General features: G+C 45.2%; 1 protein-coding gene across 3 annotated transcripts in view; it reads right to left on the minus strand.

The window, feature by feature from the left end:
• The window catches only part of Kek5 (leucine-rich repeat, immunoglobulin-like domain-containing kekkon 5 protein), a 256,658-nt gene extending 239,590 nt beyond the window's left edge, over positions 1–17,068 (minus strand). For 2 of the 3 annotated variants that reach the window (XM_076808519.1, XM_076808518.1), the window contains exon 1: positions 17,036–17,068. The gene's annotated coding sequence lies outside the window, so the exon portion shown is untranslated. The remainder of the gene's footprint in view (positions 1–17,035) is intronic. The other variant, XM_076808521.1, reaches the window with a different exon arrangement.
• Between the last annotated feature and the right edge of the window lie 6,188 nt (positions 17,069–23,256).

The raw sequence follows: 23,256 nt of genomic DNA on the forward strand, positions 1-23,256 counted from the left end.
GAAGATCTATTTTATATAAACAATATCTCGATGACAATTCATGCGCAATCCCGATCTCCTATGAGTTGTGACTGAATAGCTTTCAAACATCAGCGTGTGATCTACCCTATAGAAATAACCCCACAGAATTCGATGAACTGATTCACATTATATTTAATAATCAAAACGTAAACCTGTCCACCTCGTGCCTACTATTATTCTATTTGAACGTTCTCGACCATATGAATATGAATGATCACGAGTCGCGTTTTTTTTTAATTTCTCGTTATTGCTTTTCCCTCGCAGCACGGCTCATGGTTTTTCGAGCAGGCGCTCGCGGCCACAGAAAATACGGAAAATTAAAGAGGCACTGGTTGAACTTCGGCTAGAATTCAACGAAGCGAATTCCTCTTTCCGCGGTTCGCGTGTTTCTGCTTGCTCGCCTTGGTGCATTGAGCTCTAAACATTAGAGCTCAAAGCCTTGGTGTGGTTTGAATACTAGTGATGGGATCAAGTATATTGGAAGTAGGTTCGAATCTGACTGTATAGTTTCGAACAGTTCACGAGGAATTCGGGAAAAAAAACACACTACTTTCATGTAGACTCGAACCTTGACGAGAAAGGTTTGAACTCTCTATAAGAACTTTGAGAAACTTGAATGGTATTTGCAAGTATAATCGAATCCTGACTATTTATAGATTCTAATCTTTTAACTAAAAACTGTACCTAAAACATCAAGCTACAATATCCAATATTAACTTGCGTTCGATTTAGTACTAAATACGAAATACAACGAAAAATATCTTAAGTGGTACGGTATTGGTAATTCTCAGCTATGTAGATTTTTGTCTTTCAGGGTTCGAATACTACTTTTAAGGGATTCGATTCTTTCAAACGTCGAAGAACTTAGAAGTACATTCTCGAACTCTACCGGTACTTTTTCTGAGGCTCGAAACCGGCTTCTATAACCCAAGTACTTTTGAAGTATATATTTAATAATAATATTAATAATAATATTTATTTATTTACGGGTACTACCCCTTGGTACAAACATGAGTAATATAATTTGGAATTAATTATTGATAACTTATGTACTAAGTAGGTAAAAGGTCGTCTATTAAGTTAGCTCTTGAATGTATATAGGGATCCAGAAAAAAAGTCAACCAGAGGTTCAACTTTGTTAGCAGACTTGCATAGTCTATTGATAATGATACCATTACTGAAGGTAGTTTTGTAAGAATTTAGATGGGAGATGGGAAGCTTCCTCAGTATCCTAGGTGGTACGTGTAGTTTGAAAAGTGTCAATATCTCGGTACAATGTATATAATTGTTCAGCAGGTTAACGTGACACTTGGATGCGTTTAACAACATAGAGTTTGTTTCACACCATTTAGTGAAACGATGTAAGTCATCTTGTAGGAAATGTACATCCTCTGTTGAGCTGACGGCGCGGAATATCTTTAAATCGTCGGCATATAATAAAAATTGGCAATACATAAACACATCCGCAATGTCATTAATGAACAATATGAAAAGAATGGGGCCGAGGTGGGACCCTTGTGACACACCAGATGACACTTCAAATCGAGTAGATCGTGCCCCCGCGAGTTTAACCGCCCGAGTTCTACCCGTTAGATAGCTAAATAGCCAGACAAGCATCTTTCCATGGAAGCCATAAGATGCTAGCTTATTGATAATGACAGAATGATTAACAGTATCAAACGCCATTTTAAAATCAGTATAAATCGAATCAATCTGGTTACCTTTCTCAATCTATTGCGAAATGAATGCTAAACCATGAGGTTCGTATTTGTTGAACGCCCAGAAACAATGATAATATTCCGTGTCAATGCCGCTATTTTATCCGCTATTATGGCGTCAAGAATTATTCTCACGACGTTTATTATTAATATACGTCTATAGTTCGTGATTAAAGATAGAACGAAACGCCAGCTGTTATGAGTAGTATTCGAATACCATGAAGTGAAACTTTTGTATTGGAATTGATTCGGATTCATGAGTACATACTGAACTTGATCCCATCCCTATTGAATACCTACTATTTCCTATCGTACGAATGTTTTACTCTTCGTGACGTTCACCAATTCCCGCAGAGTTACTAGAACGTTATGCTTAGTTCACACCTGACGAGTACTCGGCCGAGTGAGCCCACTGGGCCGAACCCAGTCTGAACGCATATTCCAGTACTCGGCCGAGCAATCCGGCGGGGAAGATTTTCACTCGGCCGAGTCACTCGTCAGGTGTAAACACAGCTTTAAGGTAATTACGTTCACCATGGATGATAGGATTTTTCTTCAGATGCGATAGCTTTACCAGCTACTTTCTGCTCCGGAGCTCGGCACGGAAATTAGCCGTGATAAGTACTGTGTTTCCCCCGTTCCTCTCGCCCGGTGATTCGATATTTCCGCGCTCAACTAAATTAACCAACTGGTGTAAATTAATTACAAGCCGCATAATGGGGGCACGGGCCCGAGTCGCGATGCTTTGTCAATTAGTTGTCTCGTCGAGCAGAAGGCGTGATCGATGCCACGAATTCAGTGAGTTCGATGCCGAATGGAGCGTCGTCGGTATTCTTGGCACGGAGGCAATACGTTCCTTCGCTGCTACTTACTGACCCGTGAATCCCTGATGCAGCCGAAAGATGAAGTCCGATTAAAATGGCACTCATACCATTGCGAGTGGTCGCCGCACGTGTCGTGCTCGAGGAACGGATATAATCGTAAGTAACGTTGCCTGCGATAAAGTCGACGAAGACACAGTGTTTCGTCCGTCTAACGTTTAATCGTTCGTTTCGAGTCACCTCGAAGAGAATCGCAACGAAGAGGCATCTCGGTTTGCGCCAATGTAATTTCTGTCATTGAACTACATTCTGGGAGATCACGGAACCACTTACTCTTCTGACTGTGATCTACGGCTTCTCAGTATCTTCGTCGGATTAGCAATTTCTCGTTCTTAGAAGCGTCTCTCTTCGGTCTCGAGAAGAGTGGAAGCTGGAGGCCAGGCGCATAAGTGACACCCCTTCGACGCCGAGGCGCGAGTTCATTCCGATGGATCGAGGTCTCGGGCACGTGACTGCGGGCGATGAACATTCCGCCTTGTTACAAAGACGGAGGAATGAAATTGGCTGGTATCCACGACACCGCGGTGGGTTGGGAGCACGGGTCTCGGCGATGAGGCGAGGGTGTCGTGACTCTGGCTCAGTTTCCGTGCGGCGAGAGCGCTCAGAATTTCCCCGGATAGTGCCAGCCGTCGACGGCGAGACAACCTTTCATCCTGCGGAGGAACGAAAGCGACGACGAATCTGGCTTTCGAATATCGCGGAGCAGCCGAAACCAAAGCTGCGCTGCAAACCGTGCAACGTCAGGGTTGTCCCGACACCGTATAATAATAACGCCAACAACGAGTTACCCTGAGATATTTCGGACGAAAGCTGTTCAAGTTTCACCGCGACGCCACGTAATATCGCCGCCACTCCGCCCGGAAATACTTGTACGTTTATTGCGAGGAGAAACCCGGCGACGAGACATCGCTCGCCGAGCGATCCAAGTAATTGCAGCCCGGTAAAAAGGAGAATCACGTTCTAAATCCCGTAGGAAGAAAGCACTCGGGCCAGGTTTCTTACGCGACTATTTCAATCGATCGAGGTATCTGTGTCATCGATAAATTCCTTCTTTCGAAGGCGAAGTCGTGGAATGGTTGTTGCTTCTCGGTGAACTTGATCGCGTGGTCGTTCCCGTTCACGCACGAAACCCAATATTGTAATGCATTCGAGGTATCCTATTCTGCAGAAGAAATTGGAAAGTAGATCCCATCCGCGGACATGGAAAGATCTTGGGCCTTTCGAGTATTGGACGATCACCCCGCCAATGGACCTTACAATCTAAAATTCGATAGGTACGCACACTTGAGGGCGAAGAAATGAATCGACCTGATTCGAATCTCACACTGGCTGTTTGCGCACCTTAAACAAGATCGACAGTGAGTCACGTTAAATCGTTGTGACGCGAGTTCACAGAAAGTGTCGTTGGAGAGAATGTCGAAAGGATGCATGAAACCCGAGTGGACGTTGACGCCGTCAGTGTCGATAATACGATTAGATACGGAAACTGTAGGGACGTTTACTTTATCGGAAAAGCCAACAAAAAATCGGCCGCGTGACAGCTGTTTAAACATAACACGTGGATAGGCCATTACTCCAACTGCGTCCGCGCTAGAGCCAAGAAATCTAAGTTCTCTTGTTATTAGAAACCGTGAGTTGTGTCTACAACGAGGCAGCTGTTATCATTTGTGTTATCTTTGGGCAGGGTGTTAGTTTGAACCATTAACGAGAACCACCGCGATACGTGTCTATTTCTGTCGCGTGTTTAGCCACGTAGCGGGGCACGATTCGATATATCACGGTTTCTTTAATCGCCGCGCGTTTCTGACAATCAATCAAGTTTGAATTGCCAACAAGGGGCTTGAGATATATTACAATAACAGATTAAGTCAGCCGGTATCGTAGGTGGGCTTAGTTTTTACACTCGTCTGATATTCCAGCGTTGAAAATACGTTCCGCGCAAGCTGCTCCATTTTCGACCGGCTCTCTTAAACAGATTGCCTGCGCGCAACGATAGCAAGGAAGCCAAGATTCGTGGTAAATCATTCGCTATTGTTTGGCAGGGATCCCTGCCCACGGAGACAGAAAAGCCCTCGCTATATCAACGTCCAGCAAACGCTTAGAGGTCCATGCACAAGCTGTGCACTTTTACGATAATGGATTTGCGAATTACATTTACGATCATTTCCGGAGGGCGTTCACTACCAGTTGGTATAATCGTAACTCAGTTGTTCAGCCTTGATTCAAGATTCGAAAATTTTTAGTGAAACCGTTGACCCGACAAGGGGACATCGCGGTACTGGAAATCGCTTTTGGAACGACAGTATACGGGGTCGTAGTACTCGTGTAGCATGAAAATACCATTTCAGCTTATCGTTCAATGGACCTTCGTTTTCGAGATAATGTAATTTAAAGTTTTTAACGTACGTAGTAATCCAGATATACACCATTTATAGTAACCTACAGCCAAGAAGGTTCCGTGACCACAACGGTAGCGCGTCAGATTATCACGCGGGCGGCCGAGGTTCGAGTTTCCCCACAACTCCATCCCCCATACTCTTTTTTCTCAATTTTTTTTAATAATTTTTCCACCCCAAGTATTGTACAAAGATTAATTAATTAAACGAAATATCCATCGCCAGACTGATTATACAGTGTAAACACAGAAATCGTTGTCAAGACTTACTCGCTCCCAACGACCTCGACCATTCTTTCAAGCAAGAACACCCTTACGGTCAGAAGTAACGGCTGTCCCACTTTACCTGCTCGACAAACGCATGCGTCGAAAGTTTCGGAATGAAATAGTTTCGCAGTAGGTACAAGCATATGAAAGCACCGGTGAAAGAGATGATTGTAATAATATTTTATATAATATAATTTGAATTTCGACCGTAAAAATTGTTATAATTAGAAGATATGATTTCGACGCACTGGTTCGGTCTGTTAAATAATATGTTATGTCATAAATTCATTTTCAGCCTTAAAATTTGCGTAGAGTAATATGTAACGTATTATATAATACGTAATATCCACAAAATATATTTCCACGGGAAAAATTGTTAAAAAAAAAGAAAAAGAGAGTATGATGGAGTTGTGGGGAGAACTTGAACCGCGGTGTCGCTCGCGCATCAATCTGACACGCTACCGTTGCAGCCACGGAACCTTCTTGGGTGTAGGTTACTGTAGATGGTATATATCTGTATTACTACGTAAGTTAAAAACTTTAAATTGCAATATCTCGAAAACGAAGGCCCATTCAACGGAAAGCCGAAATGGTATTTTCATACTACACGAGTACTACGACTCCCATATACTGTCGTTCCAAAAGCGATTTCCACAACCACGATATCCCCTTGTAAGTTACTTACACTGCTTTTCTATGTACAAGCTGTGATCTGGAAATCTGTGCAGAACACGAGCATTTAACACTCTAACCGAAGAATCTGTAAAAAGGTTTCCTTCTTCTACTCCACCAATTGCTTGCAGTGCTCTTTAGAATCTTGTTATTCATACCAAGAATGCTTTCCGCGCGCGAGGTTCACAGACGCGAAGCCCCGTTTGGAAAAAGTTATCCCGCAATTTCGATTTACCCCTCACAAAGAACGACCCCATTCGCGGTTTGCGCCGCCGTTACCGCCACGCTCTGCGCAGCGACGATTCACGCAACACTTGTTTTCTAAAAGCTCGGTGCCCAATAAAATCGAACCGCGTGATTTCGACGAACCATTCATATCAATAAGCGGCCACGTATTACTGCACTCGGCGCGGCTGTTTGCGCACGAAATAACGATTTATCGCAACAAAAGGCCACAGCTCTCTTAATTCGCGGGCTGTATTTATTTCTCCAAGCGTCCAACACCAAACAAAATCGAATCGCGTTAACGGTACACTATTAATATCAATAAAGATGCTTTATTGTTGTACTCCATTGTACTCGAGGCAAGTTTTTGCACACGAAACGGCAATTTATCGCGACAAAGGCCCCTCCGCCCTTGCGACTCGCTGAATATTTACGTTCATAAGCGGACAATCCTAAACAAAGTGGAAACGGGTTATTACCGCGGACTATTAATATCAATAAACACCCCCCATATTATTGCGCTAAATGTTGCCTCTAGCGCGGCGGCTTTCGTCGGCCGCGAAAGCCTCGATTTACCACCGCAGTAACAACAACAACGGGAGCTTTCGCTCGGCGCAACGAGGGGTGACCCACCTCGTTTCATCGATCCCCTCTGTGCTCTTGCCCTGAAAGTTCTTAACTGCCGGGGCTAAATGAAGGCAGAGCGAAGGTCAGGCGAATCGGAACGGCCGGGCCGCGCTTCGCCCTCGACGGTAACTCGCCGGCCCTTTGTTCTACACGCTCGGAGCGCCACAAAATTGTCCATACAATTAGTCCGACCAGTTTGTCATGCCACGATGTGATCATAAAGGGACTCGTTTAGAGGCAAGTCGACGGACCCGGGAGACTCTCGTGCGCACGCTACGCTGACCGTATAAAGCCCGAACGAAACGGCCGATGAACGATGGAGATGCGGATGAAACGACTGTCAATCGTGATCGACACGAATGGGGGATCCTAATGAAAGATCCATTTGTTAAAGGCGCGCTCGGATAATTAAATTTTTTCGCCGACAGCTATCTGTCCAACGTGACAGCGTTTTTCCATCCACGGCCGTGGTTTGTGAACCTTGACGGCGTGATAATTGAAATCCTTCCTGGGGACTCTTTTCCCCCCAGTTTTAAGCTTTAAGCAGTGTATCCGTTGCCTAATTGGCGTGCCGTGCGGCTGGAGTAATCAAGGATACGTGTCAAATTGTATCGGCGCAGCAAGAAACTAGCAGATGTTCGGTAGGTCGTGTTTACCACTAGGCCACGGGCCTAGATAATCGAAGACCCGGAGACAATAAACTAGTCCTCCCCCCTTATCGCATTGTCGATACACGCGTATACCAGCCAACAAAGATCAAGCCTATCAGTCTGGCCAGAATATTGGACACGCGTAATGGCGTGTATCCGCGTGATTACGATGCGTGTGCGTCTTCGGTAATATGGCGGGGGAACGATCGTATCGCCAACAACACGCCCTTCAGTTACCAATCTCGTGGCTCTTTATCGCCGCGATACGACGCTGCGACGATTTATCACGTCGCGGGGTCTCATTCTAGAAGGGAGAATAGATTTAATATTCGCGTGCTCGCGGGTGGTCTAATAACGTAGCAGCAGCTTACCACCGAATCGGTGGTAAGGTCATTTCTACCATCAAACGGCGGGAGGACATGCTAGCTTTCCCGATGTCGATAGGGGTCGCGGAAAGCCACAGAAATGCGAAGTAAGACGGCGACGAGACAGCGGGTCGCGGCCGAAGAATTCCGACCTAAAAATAATCGACCTAAACCGGTGACTTCCGTTGTCTGGCTAGCGGTGGTGTCTCCTCGAGGGCGACGACGATCTTCCTCTCGTCGTGAATGCTCCATTAATCATTCAGCTCGCTAATGGTCTGCGAGAGTAAGTCGAAGCATGGACGAGGGAGGAGGGGGGGTGAGACGCGAACGACACTTTAGGGACGGGCACGGGCGCGTATCGTAAAGGGTGCACCATCGCAAAAGGTTCCTTTCAGCTCGATTCTTTCACGGGCAAGCACGCAAGAACGCGACAAGAGGAGCGGCAACGCGTGCTGCTGCCATGGCCTTTGATCGAATTCTAGCACACGGAAACCCAGCCGATACGCCGTTATCGTACGTGCCGCCGAATAGGATGGTAGAGATGATACAGGCGGCGGGAGCTAATCGCGAGGACGAGTGCGGGTGTTGGGAATATTATGTCGTGGACCTTCTCGCAGGGGGTCGGAGACGATCGCAGAGGATCGAACCGGAAGGAACGAGGGCCATGTGTCACAGTTACGTCCATTGGCAGTAGATAGGTTGATGCGTTTGATCGTTAGTAGCGACTTAACACTATTCCTACCGACACTTCACGTATACACGTGACTCGCATTAATATTCGGACACTTTTTAAAATCGCATAACTTTTTTAGAATTCGTCCAAACAATTTGAGCTTTTTTGAGAAGCTACAAGGATTAGTTTGCTAAATGACGTATTTGGTCGTTTTGAAAAAAAATGTATTTGGTCGGAATAGCGAAAAGAATAGTAAAGGTCGATTTTTAAACTTTTTTTTGTGAGCTTGTAATGAAAATTAAAAAAAAACGTTTGTAGATTGCAGTAAGTTGTATACGTGCCTAAAATTTCATCAAAATCGGTTAACGTTTCTCTGAGCTACAAACTTTTAAAGATCGCAGAATAAGGTCGAGAATCGCGAAAATTCCCGAAATCAGCGATTTTCGACCTTACTCTGCGATCTTTAAACGTTAAGTTCTTTCTAATCTTCCTGATGTGCTCCAAAAATTGTAAACGAATTCTCTAAATGATTGCTGAGTTATAACGATTTTAATTGCCACTGATTTTACACGTAATCTTATGGAAAGAGACGACCTTTACAGATAAAACAGCTGAAAAAATGTTGAAGAAATAGTACCAATGTTTTCAATCTTTTTCTACATGTAGTATACGGGTAGATGAAAATATCTGCCAAGTTTCAATTGTTTTCACTGCACAGTTTTAAAGAAATAAATTATAACTTGAGAAAATTGTGAATTCAGGGCATTTTCGCTGCCAAAAGTTTAGCAAATAATGCTTGAGAAAGCCCTTGTAAAGTGAAAAATACCTTCTTAGGAGTAAAAATAAGACTGCAACTGTCGTTCGAGTTCCTTACATCTAGACTTACTATGCGTAACACGGAGATATTCGAGTATTTCAAGTTTCATATACTTTTGTCGAATATTGTACGTCCGATAGATCCTTAACGGCACTTGTACTTGAATTTCTGCATCCAGGTGGTTGGGGATTCGTTAGGCAAATATTTACCGCGATATTCGTCTTTACTTTGATATTTAAAACGTGTCGAGGAAATGTTCGCTGTGTAAGTGCCGTTAAATAGATGGAAGGTTGATCGCGAGGGTATCGCGCTGCCATCGACGCGCGTGGAAAGCGTCGTAGGGAGAAGGGACGTGGAGGTGCGCTCAGCGTTGCAGAGGGTGGATGGCGAACTTTTTGTTCCGCTGATAGGGGATGAAAAATGGAGAGTCACGGCGAGCTCGATTAGAAACAAGAATATGAATCGACCTTCTCGATCGTCAATATTCATGGGACGCGACACGGCATCGTTACTTAGGCACCAGCCAGGAAAGAAAAGCTCACCATGGAAGGGTATACCTGGAGCATTTTCAGTCCACCCCTATGATAAAACGTCTAACGACGGGGAGATCGAAAGCGTGCGCCACTCGCGAAACGATGCGCTAGATAGTTGGGGTATAGGATAATTATTACGCTGGGATTGTCTGCAAGTAGACGGGGATGCTTTCATCGTCCTCTTTAAATTGAGGAAAAACGAAACTAAATGCTTGGATGAATGAGAAATTTATATAGACATTGTTATTTTATCTACTACATTGTAATCAATGCTTTTACATTGAACTATCGCGAAGTCGGAGAATAAACGCAGATAAGCCGCAAAGTCCAAGACTCCATCGTCTTTCAAATTGAAATCACCACGATATCCGAAAGCAGCACGGAACGAGTCATTACACTCATTACAGACCTGAAGCGTCCAAGAATCGTCCGAGTACCTACCTAATTGGAATGGTCTCGTTAAACAATAACGAGGAATCGTAACCATTTGAAATTCGGTTGGACGGCAATTAACACTTTCCAGTTGGCTATTCGAACGAGCATTATGCTGGAATCAACGAATCTGTAGATTTTCCCTTGCTCCCTCATGCAAATGATTCACCTCGGTTTGTTTGCACTTACAGACTGGTGAGCCCGACGATTCTAATTTTACGCAAACGCACGTTTGTGTCATTATCGACGCGGCTACCCTCCCTCTAAACGCAACCAATCCCTCGCATCCACTTTCCCGATTTGTTCTACCGAATTCCCTCCAGCTGCCACCGATCATGGGGATTTTGACGAGCCGCTACTCGGCACCGAAAGCAGCCGTTTGCTTCTGTCGAGATTCTGTAGTTTCCGCAAAACTTATAGACCGTTTTAAGTCTCGCGACTTGCGCTAATTTCTAAACTAACAAGTAGAAGAAGACCGGAGCGTACAGCTACCTGGGATGAGATCAGTTTTTAAAATCGCAACTATTCCAACGTTGGAACTGAATTAGTTGAACTTTTAAACAGAGCATTCGGACTGGAAACTAATCAAACTTTCGCGCTTTGAAGTCGCGCTGAGCATTGCCCCTTGAACCTGTTACATACACAGAACCTTTTAATTCCCAACGCCCGGACTCCGATGTGCAGGTACACGCAACGTCGAATTTGTTAACGCTTGTGCCCGAATTCTTCGCAACGGTGGCTGACACTGAATTGCGAAAATTCCCGAACCGGTGTTTCGATGTAAAGACAGGATTACTACAATTAACTTTGGACTACCGGCACGGTCCGGTTCGCGAATGGAATGTAAATGAAATCACACGCAACGCGGTTATTACAACGGGGCGGCTGTTAGGATTCGCTTTTCAAAGGAAACAAAAGGATCTGAAACGTAGAGGAAAATCCTAGCGCCCTTATTGTGTGCGAAAGTTTTGAGGACAACTACTAGAGGCACGGGGCACCCCTGTTGTAAAGTTGCAGTTTTTGTTGCGCCGTGTTTCACGCGGAACCTCGCGGAAGTCGCGGTGGCAACTACGGTGATGAATTATTGTACATTAGGAGCGGGGGCTTTGTCTAAAAATATACAAAGGTACGAAGCTTAAAGGCCCAGCGTCCGCGAATTCCACATCCGGCCGGAATTATGCGGGATGAAAATAACAAGCAGCCAGCGAGCATTCTGAATGGACGAGTGAACGGACGAACGAGAGCTTAAATTTACAACTTTCTAACAGGCGCGGGGTCGCTCCCCGCCGCCCCCGTTTACCTAATTTCGTTGCAGCGCGCTCCGCTCATTCATCGCATTCACCCGACCCCTCCATTCAGCCCGTCGCCATTGTAATAAATATCAAGGAAATTGTATGGGTGGATTTAATTCCGTTTGATCTAGCGGGAGCAACAGAAAAATAGCCGCGCGCGGCGGAACGAAGCCAGGGATACCGCTCGCGGATAAGATCCGTGCCAATTTTCAGCCGGATTTCCTAGCGGAGCTGTGCACGGTTATACCAAATGGCTGGTACGCGTTGATTGCATACCTTATAACCTCAAGAAAGGATACAACGCGTTCACACGGATATGCACTTAGCCTGGCCCAAGTGAGGTACGAGGGCGGTCACAAATAATCAACTATGCTCGCGAAGATTTCTCAACGGGACTCGTCCCTTCCTGGAGGCTCGCGTACGAGCATAAATCGTCCAACGTAATTTTTCAGCTGTGCCTAGGAGGGCTCGTAACTGGATTCGCGCGTACATAGCGTACATACGTTTTCGTGGCAACGATCAAACATTCACCCACACTTCTGTGCCTTTAATTCCACACAGCGACGCACACGTACCTACGTGCTTACTTATCCGGAGCAAGATATCCCCGAAACGTGCAAGATATCTTATAACGAGTTATCAGTGTTGTCGTCGCACCTATCGACACGATTTTTGTAGAATGCCCCAGCCTGGATTTCATCTCAGCCGCCACTAGTCGCGTGATCGGTACCGATGACGTTTCTAATACGCGGGCAATAAAGCGGAATTGTGGGGTTTGTGGGGGGTGGGAAGCACGAAGAAGAGGCGAGGAGACTCCGCGTCACCGGGAGTCAAAGGATAAGAATTCTCTCCCGTGCGGCTTCACCGATTTACCGTCAAAGAGTTTATTTCTTCCACTTGGACGGTGGATCTATTGCGCTTCTTTAATTGTATCGGCGGGGGTCCGGTGTGGGTGGCTGGGCGAACGGAAGGGTACGCTCGGGGCTTACTAAGCGCACGTGTGCGCTCGCGCGGGCACAGTGCACAGATATTTTTCCGTCAGAGGGCACGGCTAGTTCATTTTCAGGTGGGTCACGTGCCCGCTTCGGCGGACAGGGTAGAAACAAAGGGAGGAACTTGAGCAGCCCCCGGGCTCGTAAAATTTCGTGCGCCCGCCGGGCTGGCTGAATTAAACACGTTCTTGCCAGCAACTAATCCAATACGTCCGGATCGAATTAAAATCCCTCGGAACTGGGCCACTTATCGCTCTGTCGAAATTTTTCGCCACCCGTGATTTCGACGTTGATCGTTTCTATTCCAGGGCGAGAGCTTTGCCGTCCTTCGACACGAGGCACGGAGCTATGACTGCCTGGGAGTGATTCGACTCGTCTTCGCATTGTAAGACGTTAGCTATTTCGATTTTACCAAAGGTGCGTCGTATCTGGATCGCGATAAATCTGTCTCAGCCAGTCGTAAGCAGCTCGTGACGCCAGCACGTGAACAAACCTCGTTCCACGTGAAAGAGGCAGACGTTCGCTGACACATCGCCGCGGTATTTCGGGGTAAAGGAACTGGCGCGGCTTAAAAATGGTAGCGCAACACTCGTGTCCCGGTTATGTGTAGGTTTAAAAATATTCTCGACGAGCAGTAATATAAGCTAGAGCACGCGACAGAGAAAAGGCGAACGATCGTGCGCCGCGCAACCGTGCACAAATACCTCTCGAGCGTGAAACCTCTAACTAATTCTACGCGGCCGAACGAAAGACGAAAAAGACCAGGGAAGAAAAGGGAAGAGGGGCGAAAGTTTTCGTAAGAATCGGACAGGAATTTTACGCGGTATCGTGAGCCGGGCAATTTGCATCTTAATGTAAGTCAATTACACCGCGTTTCATAAATCAGGGGCGCGTGCACGCGAGCGCTCCGCCCGCGCACGTACGGCGGCCTCTGTACACGGTTCCCTACTTCGGGGATTACCAGAAATTCGCGGACCACGGTGCCATGGGCGCAACTTCCGCTCCAACTAGCCCGCACAACGGCGGTATACGCGCGCGGCGCGGCGCTCGGGTCCGTCTAAATTTATTTCCAAAAACGTGGCGAGTCGCTGAAGTCGCTTGATCACCGGTGCGGTGGTGTCGCGCTGAATCACGCCCTGGAACTTCCCCATTCAGAAACTCCATAAAAGTACTAATCCGCGGATGAAAGGCGAGACCAAGTTTTCTGGTCCGCGATAATACGCGGAACTTCGCGGTGCCCGCTTTTCCCGATTACGAGCCACCCGTCCGTTAACCGGACGGGGAAAGAGTATCGGCCGGCAGGAGTTTCGCTGAACTGGAATTTGAGGTCTGGTTTTTCCTTTAGCGACCGATTGTTTTTCGACGGAATGACATAGCCAGGACAATGACGTCGTCGTGATGCAATTGTAGCCGATTTCGTTTGACTACTTAGGTAGACGGATACTTTCTCTCCGCGGAGGGCAACGCCAGCATTCGCACGTTCTACGTAACACTGACTTGCTTCAATCCTCCCTCACCGATACACACGGGATAAGGACCGAGTTTTTCTTCGCGAAGCGAAATACGCGCCCGGGCTTCCTTCGAGCGACCGTTGAATTCGGAAAATAAATCGGCTGTTTTTGCCGGGACGCGCGAGGGAAGCGCTTAAGGAGATTACTCGCTCCAAAGTGATCCGAATAAAACGAAGCGGAGACCTAGTCCGGTTGGGGCAAACACCGGCACGATTAAATGCTTCAAGACGTTACATCGCCCCCCTCTCGCCCCTCCCCGGTTTCAACAGGATGAAATTAACCTTCCCGGGCCTGCGAAACTTTTTCTTTCCGATTCATTAAAACTTCAAGGCCCGGCGTGTTGTATGATAATGGCAGGGAAGGGAGAGAGACGGAGAGAGAGGGGGAGGTTTTCGGCGGATCTTCGCCGAGAGGTGAGCAAAACGAGTTGCACTCTCGCCCCGTTTCCGTCTCTACCCTTCAGCTTCGGCAAATTCACGAAACAGGACGCGATAGAGCCTGGTTCGCCCGCCTCTTCGGTACTTTTTCCAGCAGGAGGGAAGGCGATTTAATAAAGGGAGCGGAAACATTGCAGTTCTTGTAAGCTGGAACGGATTGAAGGCCGAGTGGCTTATTTCTCTGCGAGCTAGACAGACGGCTTCATTTGAAATTTTCTCCTTCTGGCGCCCAGTGACCCGCCACTACGGCACGAGATACAAACGAGGCAATTAGCCAGCAAAGGGTACACAGTATTTTGACGGATTTTTGCGCTGACCCAAGCGAACGAATGCGAGACTCGGGAGTACTCATTCCCCGTCACTTTTGCCACTTAGAAATCGTCCCAGGTGCCACGTGCTGCGGTGGAGTCCAATTCGAAATGAAATTCTCGACGAAACTCAGTTGCCAATTCTAAGTGATAGTCGGAAATTGTATTATGCTTATCAATTTATTTCAACGAAGACAAGAGTTTATAGGGACGAAGAAAATATATGCAAAATGTGGGAAGTGAATTTAAACGAGTTAAGTAATGGTATAACGAAGTTCCCTATGAGTGATTTCCGTGGTTTTTATCAACATACAATTAGAAGAGTGCGAGTACAAACGCAGCCGGGGTAGAGGGTTTTCATGTTGATCCTTCTGAGTTTGGTATAAAAACACTGGTGATTACGAGGAAATCTTGGATTTTCGTTTTACTTCTAGCTTCTCAAAGTTCTGTTCTCTTTTCTGAGGGAATAAAAGCAGAATCTCAACTCCGTAATGGAGAAACTCCGAAAAAATAGCAGGAGAATAGATTGTCCTTTTTAAACGATTATGCTCAGCTTCAATCCTCTGTTTGTTTGTTTGTTTGTATGTATGTATGTATGTTTGTATATTTACAATCTGGCAACTCAAATTTAACCCACTTCCAACTATCCAATTGTCTTGAAACATTGCAGGCGTGCATATTTGGGATAACAATACAATATTTAAAAAAAAATTAACCCGTGGGGATGAAAAAATTACCCGGACATCAATAAATATAACCCCTAACCACAAATCCAAACGATTTGAAATCAGCTACTCGCGTTGTTTGTGAGAACGACAAAAAGCCGCTGCGTTTGGAACGCTAGTCGCACCGCGATTACCAAAAATACGCAGTTTATCGAGGAATGATCCGTCACGTATGTACGAATAGTAAAACTAAAACTTTGCAGGCGTTCGTAGTAAGGTGAATGTCCCAATTTCTGCTCATTTAACAGGTAACTTGTCATAAAAAGAGGTGTAAAAAATTTGTTTGTGATCAAAATTTGCAGAGTAATTAATTAATTCTTTCATAATAAATCAACCAATTCAAAAACTATTTAAAAACATATTTCAAGATGTTTAACTACTAGTAAGTTGTAATTAAATATATAATGCTCTAAATGTCCGTATTTCTACTCATGAAAATAGCGATGTATGTATTGTCCCAAGCTCGTGCAACACTCGCGTAAATGTTTAAATAATTTAGAATTATTTTGTTGCAACTATAGTGCAAACGTAACGCATATAATAATCAGAGAAATACGAAATGATCAGAAATGGGGATGTGAGCAGAAATTGAGACATTCACTATATCACCATCGAAATTGTAATACAAGAAAAGAATTATCTTTTAGTGACTGTAGCACTATAGCGTTTAAGCAAACTGTTAAACTGTATATAGTAATACAAGATATTTGTACAGAAGTTTGAATTGTGAAATGTAAATCCACAAACACTAAAAACTAGAAAATAAAAAATGTATTAAAAAAAATTTATGTTAAACGATTTTATTAAAAAATGCACTAAAAAGTTCTTACTTTCTTCATATCCTGCTATGGAATATCGTGCCCCACGATTTTCTTTAATGCGAATTATTTAAAGTGACATTAACTTCGCCAAAATTGTAGGTACAAGAAAAGAATATTGTGTAAATAATTTATGTATCCAGTAATGGTTCATTAAGATTAATAAATTTAAACGAATCTACGTGGTGGGTGTACGCTTCAGCGGGCATTAAAGAGTCATGCAAAAAGCTTGAAATTGGAGATGTCCATTCTAACGTAGCTTTTTCGTTCTTAATTTGCCGTAAAACCGGCACAGGGAAATTAGCTCGACTGGCGCACAGAAGCCGTTAATTTCCAGTACTTTCGACTGTGAATAATCAGCGTTTTACCGTCCGACGGGCTGTGAAAAATTAATTCCTTCAGAGATGATAATTGCTAGATACGGTAGATTTTCGCGCTATAGTCACTATCCTGCGTGTAAAATTCGAAATGCTCGGCGCGGGAAGAGGAATCGATCCGGAAACGCGAGCGACGCTTTACGGGGGAGACTTATGAACAGCCGTTTTCTGTTTAAACACCAGAAACCACTGGATTTTATCTCTGAATTGCGTTGAAGCACCTTTCCCCCGGAGCGTTTTTATTAGCCCACGTAAGTACATCAACGGGCACGGAGATTCATTAAGGAGGTTTTCCTTACCTTCAGAGCGTCGGCCTTTATTTTCCTCCGGACCTGAAAATGAGAGGAACAACGATGTTAGCTTTCAATTAAACGATTTTCAAAGTTACTACAGATTAGCACTTTAATTACACCGGATAATTACGCGGTCATGTAATTTCCTCGATCATTCAAGGTCAATAAAGATCCCCCGAGATACGAACTACCACCAGTTCTTAGATTATTCTGCGCAGGAGGATTTCGACGAGACCCACCAAGCTTCGCAACTACAAGCGTGGACTTTTTCCCAACAATCGCTGCTGCCTCGCCTGCCAGATGCTCCAGTTGACAGGGAACGAGGAGAAACAATGCAGAAGAGAGGCTGACGCGCGAATTGCGTGCGGCAGGTTAATTATTACGAACTCCTGCGTACAGGGTGGCAATCATCCAATCGTCTGGCGGCGCATTTATCACGGTTGCGCTCTGGGGGGCTTGTTTTCCAAACGGGGCGCAACGCGTGACTCCTGAAATCGCATTCATCGCGACGCCCGGGCGTCCCCCTGGCTCTGCGCGCGCGGTTTTTGCCCCGGCGTCGGTTTTATTGCGCGCACGTAGCTAAACTTTGCGAACCGGAAGTTGCCGTGAACGCGCCGGCGAACAAAGACAGCCGTGGGCCGGTAACGAATGCTGAATGTCGTGGGCGGCTCGCTCGTCTTTGTTCGGCGGTGAGCGCAAATGCGAACGGAAAAGAGATCAGCCGAGAGGTGGACGCGTGGTCGAGCAAGAATCCGACTCGCCGACCGGTCGCTGGATTAATTACGATGACAATTACGCTCGCGCTGAGATTGCAGACAATCTCGATACGGGCCCACCACTGGTAATTAGAAGTTCGTTAACGTGGCGCGCGCATTACGGTGGATGCGAGTGTAACGAATCACGTTAAAACATGCGCTACCCTAATTGCTCGCGCCAAGAAACATGTATACACATTGACCTGGTTGAATTTTACTAATCGCAACACCGAGAAGCATATTTCCGACTTTAGAGCCGCAAAATCGAGGATGACGAAGACGTAGAAATATCGAAGCAGAAACGAGCCTCCGAACGCGATGATCCCGAAAACGTGGCTCACTCGGTGCATTACTTTAATGAAACTCAATCAACGAATCCTTAAGAGTACCCGCAGCAGTGTCCCATCCGACCGCGTTCAGAAGATAGGTAGATAAACTTGGCGGAGGTTGGTCGACAAAAGTGGCCGATGATTCGCCAGAAAGGGAGAACGTTCGGATGCCGAAGGTCGTTTCGCGGCAGCACGTGCGAAGAGGAGGCTACAGATTGGAGGGTGGAGCGGGAAAAACTTTCCGAACTTCTTTGCCAACGGCTGTGGCCGAGGAGATTCTCTCGCCACAGGCTTTCGGCCGCGGTCTTGTTGTTTGCCCTCCCGCGGGTCTTCTTACCCGGTGATGACTTGTTTCTCACGTACACTTCATTAGGTACTCCTCCGCGGGGACATCGGCCCTCTTTCGGGCGCGAGATTACTTCTTCTTGAAAACCAATTTTCCACCAGCACGGAGAGCTGGCCAAAGGAAGGGGGGCGAGGTCCGCCCGCTAAGAGGAGTTCGCCCAAATACGCGTCACCCTCACGGAACCCCTGTGAACGTGCAAACGCGCCGGCATCTCCGACAAATGGAATTAGAATCCCATTTCACCACCACTAATTGCGCCTATGATCCCGCCTCGCGCCCAACAGTTCCGATTTCAGGGATGCTAATCAATCTTTCTGCCGAGGGTGGATGGGAGCGGAGCTCTCGGCTTGGTCGTTGAAAGTTGAAACATTGAAAAGGACGCTTCAAGGGGTCCGCCCTGGCGCGTCTCGCGACGCGAGGAAGAGGAGGGCCGTGTAATTTATTGAAACAGAAAGCTGGGCTTGATGTGACTTAAAGGCAAACGGTAAATAGGAGGACGCGGCAGCGCGACCTCGGGGGATTACGGTGAAATTTTTACAGGCCGTGAATAATGAAGACGCTACTGCGTCGACGTTATTCTCCGGGATCAGAGATTCTTTCGTTATAAAGACGTTAATGACGCGCACTTAATTGCTCGCGTTATTTCGGCCAAGAGTGCGGCTAACAGCGTAAATGCGAAACAATTACTTCCCGGCGGGGATACCGTGATGGGATGATGAGCTCGAACGGCAAGCGGACACTGCCTGCCGTGGCGCTAACGGTTAAACAATTTCGCAACCGCCGGGGTGATTAAAGGGCTTTATAAATTACTCGTTGCAGGAGAGAAAAAGGACCGCGCTTCGTTTTTTCTTACCGCACCAAGTACGTTCGTACACGCGATCGCTGCAATGTTGCTTGCGAAAGGTGCGAAGCTGCGCGCCAGGAACTTGTTGCGGGTTGTAATTTTTGCTTTAACGGTGTATAAAATGGTCGTTAACCGGAGGCTGCATAGAAACTGTGAGCAATAAGGGGGGGAATAAAACTGGTGTTAAATTTAGTACCGAAAGTGACGGAACTGGTGTAACTGATGTTATATTCATACACAGGATGTCTCGCTTAAAGCGTAGCGACGTTATTATTGTTAAACGTTTTTACTGCTTCGGTATTCATTTTTGGGGCTGAATAGGACACCTTGGACTCCGAGACTTGTAGTAATTTCACTCTCAATATTCACAGTCAATTTACAGATTCTTCCAGATCAAATTCTACAGGGACAGATTTGAATTAGTGAAAGTGGACTCTGGAAACGATCGGAATGAAATTCTCATTTCGAGATTAATTATCCAATATTTGCAGCTATAAACGTTCAGCACTCGTGCACCGTGGGATAATGAAGAACAGTTATAGCAGATCAAGGGCGGATCCAGAGGGGGCGATAGGGGCGATCGCCACCCCCCCCCCCCCTCCCAAGAGTAATAAAATAGAAAAATATTATGACATTGTGTATTATTCTGTATAAATAATTAATGTGAATTTAATTATTTAGGCTACAGTATCAGATAGAGATATTAAAATATAAGGTGCAAGCACATTTTAAATCTGGTAAAAGAGGGTTCAAAAATGTACTTATGTACTTTTACATATTTCGCCCCCTCCAAGAAAGGCTCCTGAATCCGCCTCTGTAGCAGATGGGTGAAAAACAGCAGGAATTTAATACTTCCCCCAATTAGGTGTCCCGTGTTCGTTTTGAGCAATGTAGGGTAGACCGGGGGCGATTGTAACGCGTTAAATATCTCAAAACATATGACAGACATTAACACAAATTTTGGATATATGATGAAGAATGACATTTTAAATTCACACATCCATATCCTAGCAATATAGATACAAAATAGACACGCATACTGAAGAAAATAACTTTTCGATACCCTAAAGTAACTTTTCCTTACTGATTTAAAATTGTATTATAAATACTCCCTTTGCAAGTACATATTTTCTCTATTTTTTAATATTTAATCTGGCCATTTTTAAAGTAATACTGATCGTTACTTATTACTTTTAAGTGTCTCCGTAATAAAAATTTATAATTTAAGTTCAAAAACCTGGTCGGGGACGATTGTAACATCGGCAGTCGGGGTCGGTTGTACTGGGACAGAACCGTGTAGTGACAAAGAAGATTAATAATATTGTCTTGTTTGCATGGAATCCTATACCACAGCAGAAGCAAACCAATTACAAAATGGGTGCAATGTACTGAATGTAAGGATTGATCACACAAAGAAAGCACCAGCCAAAACGTTTTCTATTTCTGCCACAATGGCGACACAGCATAATTGCTTATAAATTTTACTTTTTCAATTTATTATTATAATTAAAATCAATAAATATTTTAACTTTGTAAAGTTCAATTTGTGCTACTATCGACTGTATGCAGCGTTACAACCGAACCGGGGTGAGGTACGGTTGTAACACTTTCTCCGCTTCTCATTTTTTCATGAATAACCGGATTAGTACTTGACATACAGCGAAACTGTTGCGGCTCAAATAATGTCAGATAAGTAAGTAACATTTTCGTAAAAAAAAATTGTTGTTGCAACTGTAACAGTTTCGCGCAAGCGTATTCCAAAGTCAAAGTGTTACTACCGCCCCAGGTCTACCCTACCGTTAAAACGGAGAATCGAAAAACGCGAGCATTGTCCATACGTTGGTGAAATTGAATTGATTAAGCTTCACTATTCGTTTCTGTTAGTCGTACCCAATACGGACAAAAGGGAGCCGTTTTCATTCAAGTGCTCCGCGTACTCGCGTTTAATTGTCCGGCGCTGTTGGTCGCACGCTCTCCCCCGCTATTAACTTTCCCCGCGCGCTTTCTTCTCCCGCGGAACGACTCGAAATTTGATCCGCCGTGGCCATTAACGATTGTCCCCAGCGAACGGCACGGAATTTATGGAGCGCAGAGCCTGACCGTACTGGAAACCCTCCGCAAAATTCAATCCGTCAGCAATAATTTCATTCTCGAATATTCCCCACCGCGGGAACAATATTAATTGTTATGGATTTCGAGCTATCGCTGGGAAGCGGAGTTGGTAGGACGTTAATGGTAGCGGAAGTTAAATGAAACCGTACGGCAGTTGATGAAAACCGCGGAGAGGAGGAAAGTTACCAATCATGCGTTCGCAGAACGAAGTCATCGCGAAAGGTAGCTACGTGAAATTGCGAAAGTTCTTTTTTCGCATATCCACGGGACCCTAATCAATATCAGATAAAATATTTACACAGTTGCAACTTCATGTGTGTAAACGCGCGGATTGCAACTCCCCTGCAACCGTTTAGACGGGTTGTTTCAATCGGCAAGAGCATATTTACTCGACCCGTCGGCGTCGCCGTCGATGCGTAAGGGAGAGGAGGGGAATTGTGAACGCGGGGTAAACCCGAACACCGCGATATTCGCTGGTTTCGCTTGTCCTGTTCTCCCGCGATATTGCTACATGATGTAATTAGCTACGTTCAATCCTAAGGGGACTGTCACGACGGAAGGCTGCGCGCAGCCCCGAAGATAAGGGTCGTGAAATGTTTTCGTAACTTTCCTTATAATTTCACACTCGAGTATTTTGGGTCTATCCTATAACAAAGTATAATTTTTTCGTAGGTCGGTTACTGAATTCTAAATGGAATCATCTGATCACTTTGTATATATACATGTTCGTATTTGGTTTATTTTAAATTTCTTAACTTCTGTCCATTTGGGGTAATTACAAACAGCGTGTTTGGAGATATTACGGACGATGGCATCTACCCCTTTTTCTTAACATTTCGAAGTTTTTTACGTGTCCAGTACCCCGAAATTATATTAGAAAGAATATACGTACATATTCGTTGAAAGATCTTGAGATACCCGTGAAAGAGGTTAAAGATTGATAAAGGTCAATCCGTCCGTCAGGAAATAAATATTCAATCCCACGAGCAACCTAAATTCGATCGAACAAGAAGAAAGTCTGTGTCAGACCCACAGCGTGGAAGAAAACCAGTGTTTTCCAGAACCAAGAGATCTTTAAGCAGCCGTTCGCATTTACCCCGCTAGCTGCGGATAATTGCGGACAGAAAGAGTCTGGTTTTTCTTTCGAAAAATGATTTGTTTATTAAAGTATCTATAATTCTTGGTGCTGTCTTTGTAGATAATGAACCAAAGTTCATTTATTTATAAAGCAAATCTGATTAGAATCAATACTTTTGTTTCAATTTAACTTTTCCCTTAAGTGTTCGTAATTCCCCTACTCACCCCTATTCGCGGATAAAACATATTCTGATCGATAATTGAACTCGACTGCGTTGCTGGTGAAAGAATCCACGATTACCAATCGTTACGTGTTTTTCGGCTGTCACATCGAGGGCGGCTTCCCGCGACGAATCGGACTCCTCTTTTTCCCGGAATATTCAGGCAATTTCGACTATGACGCGTGGAGCACACCCGTTTAACACGTTCCGCACGGCTACTTCTGAAGGTATAGGGCAGGTAGGGTCGGTTTGTGTTTTATGACATCAGCCGTGCGGAATGTGTTAAGGCTCCCACAGACCAACGCGAATATTCGCGGCGCGGATTCGACGCGGTTCAGATAAGGCTGCTTATAAACAGCCACGTATAAAAAAACTCCTGAACCGCGGCGAATATTCGCGTTGGTCTGTGGAAGCTTTTAAGGGGGTATTCTACCCAAAATTCGATTTTTTTTTTTGGTTTTCTAATAGTTTAGGGTTTCGAAAATATGTCCATAAAATATTAAGGTGAAATTCGTAGAACTCCCCAAGTTGTAGGCATTTGAG

This window comes from Andrena cerasifolii, chromosome 3 (genome assembly GCF_050908995.1).
Source record: "Andrena cerasifolii isolate SP2316 chromosome 3, iyAndCera1_principal, whole genome shotgun sequence".
Lineage (NCBI taxonomy): Eukaryota > Metazoa > Arthropoda > Insecta > Hymenoptera > Andrenidae > Andrena > Andrena cerasifolii.